Here is a 10,893-nt window from a genome sequence, read left to right as displayed (position 1 = left end):
ATCCGCCATTGTTGTGAAGAGAATGGGAGAGATGATGAACAGGAGAGTGTTGGAGGGTTTTCTTGCTCTCTGGAAATATGGGTGCAGTAAAGAGGTAAACAAGGGGTTACGCTACCTTTTATACTGTGGGTAAAGGAGAAAGAAGAATCTTTCCCAAATCTTCGAGTGAAAAACGAAGAGTTTTTCGGAGGCGATTGACGCGTGACAGTTGTTAATGCCGATGATTACGCATGAGAGAGAGTGTCAGTCCCGATTTACACGCCTTCCCATCAAGCGCCATTTTCAGACGAAATGGTTCCAATTCGCACGCGTGGCCTTCTAGCGCTGTTTGAAATTAAATCGATTGGATTCCCGCCTGAGTCAGCTTTTTGTAATCTTATCCCTTTAGAGTTAACGACATCTTTAAAGCGAAATATTACCCACGTGGATTAATGTTGACCACAACCCGTTAATAACTGCCAACCCCATTAAAATGCCTTGTAACTAATGAAACCTGAATTTTGGAAAATCAAAAAGATTTTCATGCTAAGTGTGTAAAAGAAAAAGAAATAAAGCAACACATTTGAGGGATTGTGTGATGTCAATAAAGACACGAAACAATGGATCCCGGGCACGAATCTCTTCCTTCAAAGTCAAGAGAGACCTTAAAGTGTTTGTGTGGTTTCCCGTTGAATAACGATCAGACACTTATTAAGAAGTGTTGAAAGGCTTCTTTTAATTAGGCTTAATTGGGTGGCTTTTATTTCAATTCAGAATTCCTGATCTTGATATAAGATAGAAATCGAACGAAGTACTTGTGAGACCAATGTAGTCTATTGAACAAGTAGGTTGGAGATAATTTAAGTGGCAAGGTAAAATAATGTATGTAAAATCTCAAAAAAATATTAAAACTGGATTTCGAGGGAAGAAATGTTATAGGAATTAACAATTTCATAGAAAACACTCAAAAGGAAATTAGAGATTTTACTTTGTATCCCCATGGAGAAATCCATCAATTCATTAGTGAAAGCTAGAACAAGTTTATTGTTCACCGTCAATGCATAGTAGGTATTGAATTTTGGGTTTCACTTAGCACGGAGTGACACGAGGCTAAGATCATTAACACAGAAATTGTGTAACCATAAACCTCAGCGGTAATTGCTGGGAAGACAGGGTTTGTGTGTACCAAGTCAGTAAGGCTATTATTCAGAATCAGGTGAGGCTTTGGACACATACAGCAACATGCTTCTAGGGACACTTAACTAGTGAAACAAATTCCCCACAAATAGACGCACAAAAAGATAAGACATAAAAAATAAAATAGTGGAAAAAAAATTATTTTTGAATTTTTGATAAAAAGAAAATTGAGATATATAAAAAAAAAATGGAACCGAACCCGAGCGTTCGGTTTATTTCGGTTAAAAAAAATTTGGGAACCGAACCCGAGCGTTCGGTCTATTTCGGGTGAGAAATTTTTTGGAACCGAACCCGAGCGTTCGGTGTATTTCGGTTGCCAAAAAAAATAGTTTGAAAAAGAAAAGAACTTTGACAATAAGAAAAATAAATTTGAGAAAATAATACAAAAGAGTTACAACCAAAGAAACTACCTTTGAGTGATAAGCGAAGAGTAGATGATACAACCGAACTCGAGCGTCCGGTTCATTTCGGTACACCAGAATAAGACACGAACCCGAGCGTTTGGTCTATTTCGGCATACATGAGACCCGAACCCAAACGTTCGGTCTATTTCGCTTCTAACTTACGATCTAGTGAAGTAATCTTTGGTACTGACTCCGATTCCATCATTCCTAGCCCTTGTAGAATTTTGTTGAATGAAGCTTCAGGAAGAGCGTTAGTGAAGATGTCAGCCAGTTGATCAGTGGTTCGAACAAAGTGAATTTCGACGTTCCCTTCCTCCACATGATCCTTAATGAAGTGATACCTCAGTGCTATGTGCTTAGTCTTGGAGTGTAGCACTGGGTTATGATAGATCCTAACTGCACTTTCTGAGTCGCAATATAATGGGATGTTTTTCATATTGAGCCCATAATCCCGGAGCTGGCTTTGGATCCAAATCACTTGAGATGTACAGGAGGCAGCTACGATGTATTCTGCATCAGCTGTAGACAGAGATACACAAGTCTGTTTCTTTGATTGCCAGCTGACCAACTTCCCGTCAAGGAATTGGCAGCCTCCAGTGGTGCTTTTCCTGTCTAGTCCACATCCTCCAAGTTCTGCATATGAGTAGGCTTGAACGAAGGAACCTGAGTTTGATGGATACCATAAACCGAGAGAGGTAGTTCGTTTCAGATACCGGAGTATATTCTTCACTGCAAGCATATGAGGTTCACGAGGATTCACCTGAAATCTAGCACAGTAACAGACAGAAAACGTTATATCAGCCCTGCTAGCAGTAAGGTACATTAAAGAACCGATCATCTGGCGATATAGCGTTATATCAACTGCTGGTTTATCCAAGGATGGTGTGAGCTTGGTGCCGAATGCCATTGGAACTTTAATTTTTGAGTCTCCCATCATGGCAAATTTAGCAAGAAGAGTCTTGGTATAAGCTTCCTGGTTGATAAAGATGCCTTCGGGTCACTGTCTAATATTTTAACCAAGGAAAAAGTTAATTGGACCCATTGAGCTCATTTCAAATTTAGTCTCCATCAGCTTTCTGAATTCAGCTGTTAGGCTGGGATTCGTTGAGCCAAAGATGATATCATCGACATAGATTTGAACTATCATAAGGTGGTTACCTTCCTTCTTACGAAAGAAGGTTGGGTCAACCGAACCTTGTTTGAATTTAGACATCTTTAAAAACTTGGTTAGCGTTTCATACCATGCCCTAGGTGCTTGTTTCAGACCGTAAACTGCCTTGTCCAGAATATAGCAGTGATTGGGGTATTTTTCGTTAACGAAACCTGGAGGTTGCTCCACGTACACGGTTTCTTCTAGTTCTCCATTCAGAAACGCGCATTTTACGTCCATTTGATAGACCTCAAAGTTCTTGTGTGCGGCATAGGCAAGAAATATTCGAACAGATTCCAGCCTAGCTACTGGAGCAAAAGTTTCCTTATAATCAATGCCTTCCTCCTGGCAGTATCCTTTCACCACAAGACGAGCTTTGTTTCTTATCACATTGCCTTCCTTGTCCATTTTATTTCTGAATACCCATTTGAGACCAACAACTGAGGCGTCTTTAGGAGTGGGAATGAGTCGCCAAACCTTATTTCTTTCAAACTTGTTGAGTTCATCTTGCATAGCTTGAACCCAGTCAGAGTGATCAAGAGTAGTATTTACTGTCTTCGGTTCAACTTTTGAGACGAAAGAGTTAAACATGCAGAACTCTACTTTTGAGAATAGAGATGCTTGCTTTGCCTTCAGTTGAGATCGGGTCAGGACCTTTTCGGAGACATTACCCACTACCTGTGAAACGAGATGATCTCTGGTCCACTTGACAAGAGGAGGGTAATTTGGATCATAGGATGGATCCAATTCAGCATTCACCATTTCTTCTAATTTAGATTGGCTATCATCGTCGTAAAACATGTCGTCATTCTCCCCCTCGACTGATGAGCTTTCAGGTGCAGCTGGACTTTCTGGTGCTACAGGACTTTTGGGTGGTGTTGGGCTTTCATGAACGGTTGAGCTTTCGGTTGCAGTTGAGCTTTCGGGTGAAACTGGAATGGAATTCTCCCCCTAAGTTTGTGAGCTTGGTTGTTTTGAAGAAGGTGGATTCTCCCCCTCAACTGAAGCACCATGCTTTGGAGGTTCGTTTGGAACATTTTCTCCTTCACCCATTCGTTTGGCGGCATCTTCGACGATTTGCTTCATATAGTCGACTTTGTTGTCTGCTGCCTTGGCTTCCGATAGATTAGCTTTCTCCGGTTCATCGAACAATTCCACAAACTGCTCAAACAAATTAGCAATTGAGGCCGTGACTTGACCTGTTTGAGAGAAAATGTCCCCAATTGTTTTTGCAGAGGCCTTCAGCTTCTTGACGTAGCTGTCATCGAAAGTCACATAATATGTTTCTTCAATCTTCCTCGAACGCTTTTTTAAAACCTGGTATGCTTTTGAAGTGAGTGAATATCCCAGAAAAATTCCTTCATCAGCGTTAACATCAAACTTGTTACGATGGTCTTTGGAGTTGAAGATGAAGCATCGTGAGCCGAATACATGGAAGAATTTAGCATTCGGCTTCCTGTTGTTGATGATCTCATAAGGAGTAAGAATGAATCGCTTATTGAGATAAGACCTGTTCTGTGTAAAACATGCTGCAGCAATAGCATCAGCCCAGAAATATAAAGGTAGAGAAGCGTAACTTAGCATGGTTCGGGCGGCCTCACACAAAGATCGGTTTCGTCTTTCGACAATTCCGTTTTGTTGAGGGGTGTAGGGTGCTGAGAAGTTGTGACTGGTTCCTTTTTTTTCCAAAAAGTCTTCAAATTCTTTATTCTTGAACTCCAGTCCATTGTCGCTCCTGATGTTGCGAACAATTTTCCGCAGTTGCACTTCAACCTGCTTAATAAACATCTTTAGCTTGAGAGTGGCCTCAGATTTGTGCTTCAGAAAGAACACCCAAGTAAAACGTGAAAAGTCATCAACGATAACAAGAATATACTTGCTACCACCAATGCTTTCGATAGACGATGGACCACACAAGTCAATGTGAATCAACTCAAGTTTAGATTCAGGTTTTGGCGTTTGGGCCTTGGACTGCTGATGATCATTCTTGACTGAGGAAACTTTCGATTTTCCTTTCAAAGCTGTTGACGATTTTGGATTTTGAGTTTGAACAGAATTGGGTTTAGAATGAGGTTGAGAGGAATTAGAACTAGAGAATTTGGACTGAGAAGTTTTCTTGACTTGAGATTCTAAGTGACCCTTTTGTTTTGGGTTACTAGTGGGACCAAACCTTGAACTATGGTAGCTTTTGCTTTCAGAAACGAACCTATGCTTTCGGTTGCTGGTGTTTTCGGAACCGAACCTGTCCCTTCGGCCGTTATTCCTTTCCGAACCGAATCTGTCCTTTCGGTTGTTGTTACTCTCTTGTGGCCTGACAGCACTTTTCTCTGACTTTGAATTTTTGTCATGATAAGAGAAATTGTTGTTTTGAGATCGCCAAAATTGTCTTCGTTCTGAGAGATTCTTTTTGTATCTCATATTCCTTTGCTGCTTTTGATCCTTCACTTGCTTCGGCTGTTTGTGGATGTTAGCCTTTTGCTTTAGCTTCCTGTCAGCAGGTTCACTTTTAACAGATGATGTTTCGCTTGTGGAAGTGACTTCTTCTACAGAAACTTCTTTTGTACCACTAGTGCTTGGCACGTCGAAGTTGTCAGGCTTGTTCAGTGGCTCTGGAACATATCTGCCTTTGGTTTTCCAGGACGTACGCTCTGACAGACCAACAGTTTCGTCAGTGTTATCTATAGGAGCAGACCAGAAAAACTCATCACAGCCATCTGCATTATCTTCATTCACTATGGCAGTGAGTTCGGCTGTTTGATGTTCGGTTACTCATATGACCTTATATACTTGATTTGGTGTTGTTCTCACCTTTAGGTATACTACAACCTTTTCTTCAAGGATCGGGGACTTATTTTGGGACAATCGAGCAAACTCCACTGAATTTTCAGAAATAAGATTTTTGTGGTTTTCGGGTTCACTCTTGACAAACTCCGAATAGTTAACTTCATCCTCTACAGAAATTACGCTCATGCCATCATCCTCATTAACTTCAGATGCGTTTTCAACATCAATTTTGTTTTCTGAACTTAAACTGGCATTTAATGAGTCAAATTTTTGTATGGTTTCGGTCCTTAGTTTCAGCTTATCATTTTCATCTAAAAGGTTTTTCAACATGTCCTTATGGTCCTTGGACTTTATGAAAGATTCAATTTTGTCCAGTCCATACATATAAGTCGGATTCACATAATCAGACGAAACTACACTTTCACAATTATATGCTTCAACATCGATTTGATCCTCCTTAAACTCAATGAAGGGTAAAATCATGCGATGAATTTTCTACCCTATTTCACAATTCAGATGAAGTTGAGTGATGTTAGCATAAAGACGTTTAGCAATTAAACAAAAAACATTTATCTGTTTCAAAAGTTTTAAATTGTCTCTTTGTAAATAAATGTTTTCTTCCTTAGATTTAATCAGCTTCGACTCCTTCAGCTCTATCCACATCCTCCGTTCCTCACTCTTGGATGACACCCTGCTTATTTGGTCAGTTAGGTTAGAATTGGTGACCCGTGTTTGAGTTAAACAACTATCTAGATTTGAGATTCTTGAATTTAAGCTAATTAATTCTTTTTCATATGAATTTTGTGGGACTTTGAATGAAATAAAAAGGGATTGTACCTTCTTGATCAATTCATCAAGCTTATTGATCTGCACACTGTGAGGTTTTGCTGTGAAGCATAAGTCCTCTCGCTCCTTGGTGTCCTGTTTTCCACCATTAGTATTGTATCCCCTTATGTGAGATACATCAGTCACGATCAAAAATTTCCCACTGCTCTCGTCACCTCTTGCCACATATGCTTTTCCATGTGAAGGCCTTCTCACTTCATCATCCTCAGAGTCGGTAGACCATACTTGCACGCCACCGAATTCATCATCCGCAGCTGAACCCTGTACAATAAGAGCATTCATGGAAGGGTTAGTAGCATTTTTCTTCTTCTTGATCTCATCCAACTTTATCATCAACACAGCTTCTTCATCTTTCTCCTCATCCTTCTCTGCCATTTTCTTCAGGACACAGTCTTTGGCATAATGGTTCTTTCCTCCACAGTAGTAGCAGTTCACACCAGAATCTCCCTCAACCTTCGCTTCCTTCATTGATTCTTCAGTCTCCGGTTCCTCTCTGACCTTTTCAGAACTATAGCTTCCCTGCCAATTTCGGTTCTTATTGGTAGGGAACCTTTTCTTGATAAACCTCTTTCGGTTAGACACCATCATTGCATAATCTTCAGAAGTAATATCATAATCTTATAGATTCAAATCTTCATCATCAACCACATTTTTACCTTTAGACAGGAGGGACAAGGACCCCAAACTTGAAACCACATTCTTCTCTTGCATGACAATCTTCTCTTGGGATTTCAAAATTCCCACCAGCTTTGCCAGCGAATAAGAGTTGAACTGCTCATGAGCTTTGACTGTAGACACAACCGCTCTCCATTCGGGTCTTAGGCCCTTCAAAAAGGTGACCTTCTGTTCAATCAGCTTCCTTTCTATATCATGTTTGATCATCTTGTTAAGAAGATGATTGAAGCGATCGAATGTCTGAGTAACAGTTTCATCAGAATTCTGCTTAAATTCACCAAACTCAGACAACAACAACGTTTGAATGGAATGCTCCAAATCTTCATCTATGGAATAAAGCTCTCGCAACCTATCCCAGATTTCTTTGGATGTACTGCAGGAACTTACTAACCTGAATGTATCAAATTGAAGAGCAAATCGAATCAGTCTCAATGCTTTGATATTGCACTGAAACTTTTCCTTTTTGTCTTGAGCGACATCTTTTACGTCTTTTAAAAGATCATTATATTCTTTCTGAGTTTTGATGATCTTTGATGTCCCTGAGTGGGCGAATGGTCCAGACACGATAGCTTCCCAAATAAGATATCCATTATCTTCAGATCCGATGACATAATCTTCAAAATGATGCGCCCAGACTTCATAATCCTGGGTGTATAGAATAGGAATCTTTGTAGTTGATCCAATGCTATTTGAGATGTTGATAGGATTAGATTGTGACTCGTCCATGCTTGATCGTGTAACCTGTTTGAAAGATCAGACTTGTAATACGTAATATTAGGACAAAACAAATAAATGTTGAGTTACGTCAATTATGGAATTACGGCTCAATAAATATCAGTTCATGCGGAATAACCCTAATCGTAAACTCTTTCACAGAAAAGATGTGTATCGATTACACAGCCTCCTGCTCTGATACCAATTGATGAATTATAAAAACTGTTAGATCGATTAGATCTTCGTAACAGGTAAATAAAGAACGAAAAAGCAAGGAAATAAAACACAAGTATGGATCATAAAGAGTCGAATGATTAGATTACTCAATCCTCAGCAGAGCTTGACTAAGAACTTCCGCTGTAGAGGACTTCTAGGGTTACAAAAATTAACGATGAATATGCTGAACAATACTTTTCTAATCGTTTCTAATCACTATTCTTCTCGGATGCATGCAAGCATCTATTTATAATAAACCCTACAAAACTCACGGATGGACAGGCCCATACCGGAGATAAACATGGACTAGCTAACGAGCCCAATAGACGCAACACAACATTAGACCTAACAGAAAGACTCCTAGAAAATCCAATATTTCCTACTTCAATAAAAGTATTCTTCTACAAAGACTCGACTGTTTGAAGGTTTGCTTTTATAAATCCAATATGCATTCATAAGTGTGTGGTAGTTTAAAAGTACCAACACTGAAATGCAATCGTGTTTTTCATGCCTAGAGCAGTACATTTGTGTAAGTATAGAATCACTAAGGCATTTGATAACCCTGTAAATCAATAATTTCTTAATACCCCATGTGAGTTATATAACCATACTAATGACCCAGACTGCCTGTAATAAGGTTCTTCAGGCATTGAAATATTATGACGTTTGTCACCTCAGGCCTACCGGCCTAGCTGTAGCTAACAGCTTAGGTGCGGGATTGTCAATCCCGTATAGATCTATACACAAGTATCACGCTCCCCCTACAAGGGATTATGGTATATAATATAGGACATGAAATGCATACTCGAAAGTACGTGAAATGTCTCACAAAACTTAGTATAGAAACAGATTTACGTATGAAAATATCCATTTGTTCTTGTATATAAAAGTATTTCCTTGATATATTATTCGTTAGTATGTAAATGTTTATGATTTTCTCGTAAACTCTTCCTATTATAGTTTCTCAAAATGTGTGTTTCATTTGTATAGTAAACCCTAGTGTAATGCTCACTTGTTATGAAAAGTATAACTTCTATAGTGCCATAAATGAACACATATACATAAAGTATAAACATAGTGTTTGATTTGTATATATATATATATATATATATATATATATATATATATATATATATATATATATATATCAACATATTTCATTTCAAAAGACAAGATGTTATCGAGAATATATATTGCATACGAAAGTTCCTATGTAGTAGTTATGAATCACATATGATTCACTTGATAAAAACAGTATATAGTGAAACTTTATGTTACACACGATAATAACCGTGTGTTTACTTGTATTTCCCCCCTTAAAAGTGTATAACAAGCATTGATAAAACATTTGAAAGTGTAGTTTATAAGGGTATGAACTCACTTGATTGATTGGAGAGAACGAGACGAAAATCGAGCAGAACTTCGGCTTGTGAAAGTTGATTTTCTCGGGATTCTCGGGAATCTCAGGAGTAGAATCTTCCTTCAGAACTTGAGTGTGAAAACCGGGGCTTCGGGAGGGCTTCGGGAGCTTAACCGCAGAGTTTCAGCATGAGAGATGGAAGAATGGAGCACCTAAACCCGACACCCCAAGAGTTCTATTTATAGGGTGGATTTTTGGGTGCCACGTCGTGGCTAAGGCTGGCCACGTCGTGGGGAGCAAGTCTTATCCTCTTCCGTTGATTGTACGCCCTCAGTCACTTGCCGGGTCGCGGCAAACTGTGCCACGTCATGAGAGACCTAACAGCCTCGGATTTTGGACCCCGAAATTGTAAAATCCATAACTTTCATGTACGAGCTCCGTTTTCGACGTTCTTTATATGCACGCGTAGCTGAAAATATGTTCTACAACTCTCCTTTAGACTTCATTGGCTAATTTTGACGTTATTTTTAATTATTTATTTTTAACGGGCCGGGACACGAAAAGTCGGTTAAAAATCCCTAACTTCTTCATCCGATGTCCGTTTTAGTCAGAGTTTTCGCCGTTGCGCTACTATTGTTGAGACCTTCGATTATCATTTAGGTTGTTTCGGTCAAAATTCTCTCGAGATCTATTTCGAGTTTTTAGTTGTCTACCGCTATATCCGGATCTTGGAAAAATCATAACTTCCTCATACGAAGTCAGATTTGGTCATTCCTTTTATGTACGCTCACGGTTTAATGTTATCTACAACTTTCATTTAGATACTTACGGCTAAAAACTATTGGATTGAAACTTCACATTTTTTGTTTAATCGGTGTTGCCGGTTTTGTCGGAAATCTTAGAATGGTCATAACTTCTTCGTTATAACTCGGATTTTAGTGTTCTTAGTATTTCTATAAACCTTGACACATTACCTAGCATAATAGATATCACCATAGAGACTTTTTTACATTTTATTTTTGAAGTTAATTTCATTATTTCAAAACTAGCTACAATACTTGACTTTTTAGGTCATTACATAGTGTCGAAATATCGGGTTGTCACATTTTTCATACGACAATTCATTATAAATAGGATCATTTCCGTTCAAATTAATGTCAATATGGTTCATCCATTACTATACTTCAAATTGTACTTAAGCGACCAATCTTTGGTGAACCTGAGATTGTCCTTAACAGTTGCTCAACCACTTTAGTCATAACCAGTCTAGTCCTTTTTCCCTCTTAATGCCCTAGTTATTTGGAAAATTTTAGAACACGAGAATATTATAGCATATGCAATCGATCCGATACCCGAATCATACGATTCATAATGTCTAACATAAAGATATGATACTTAATCAGTCTTTTGCTATAATATATCTATTTGCCATGTTCTCATAATTTTGATTATGAAGAGGTATGTCGTAATCATAACCAATTTTTTTAGAACGCAATTAACCTTTCCATATATAGAATTTCCTTATGGTGAACCTTTCCAACATAACATTCATATATATATATATATAT

The sequence above is a fragment of the Lactuca sativa genome, chromosome 8 (genome assembly GCF_002870075.4).
Source record: "Lactuca sativa cultivar Salinas chromosome 8, Lsat_Salinas_v11, whole genome shotgun sequence".
NCBI lineage: Eukaryota > Viridiplantae > Streptophyta > Magnoliopsida > Asterales > Asteraceae > Lactuca > Lactuca sativa.
Note: the sequence above shows the minus strand (reverse complement) of the source record.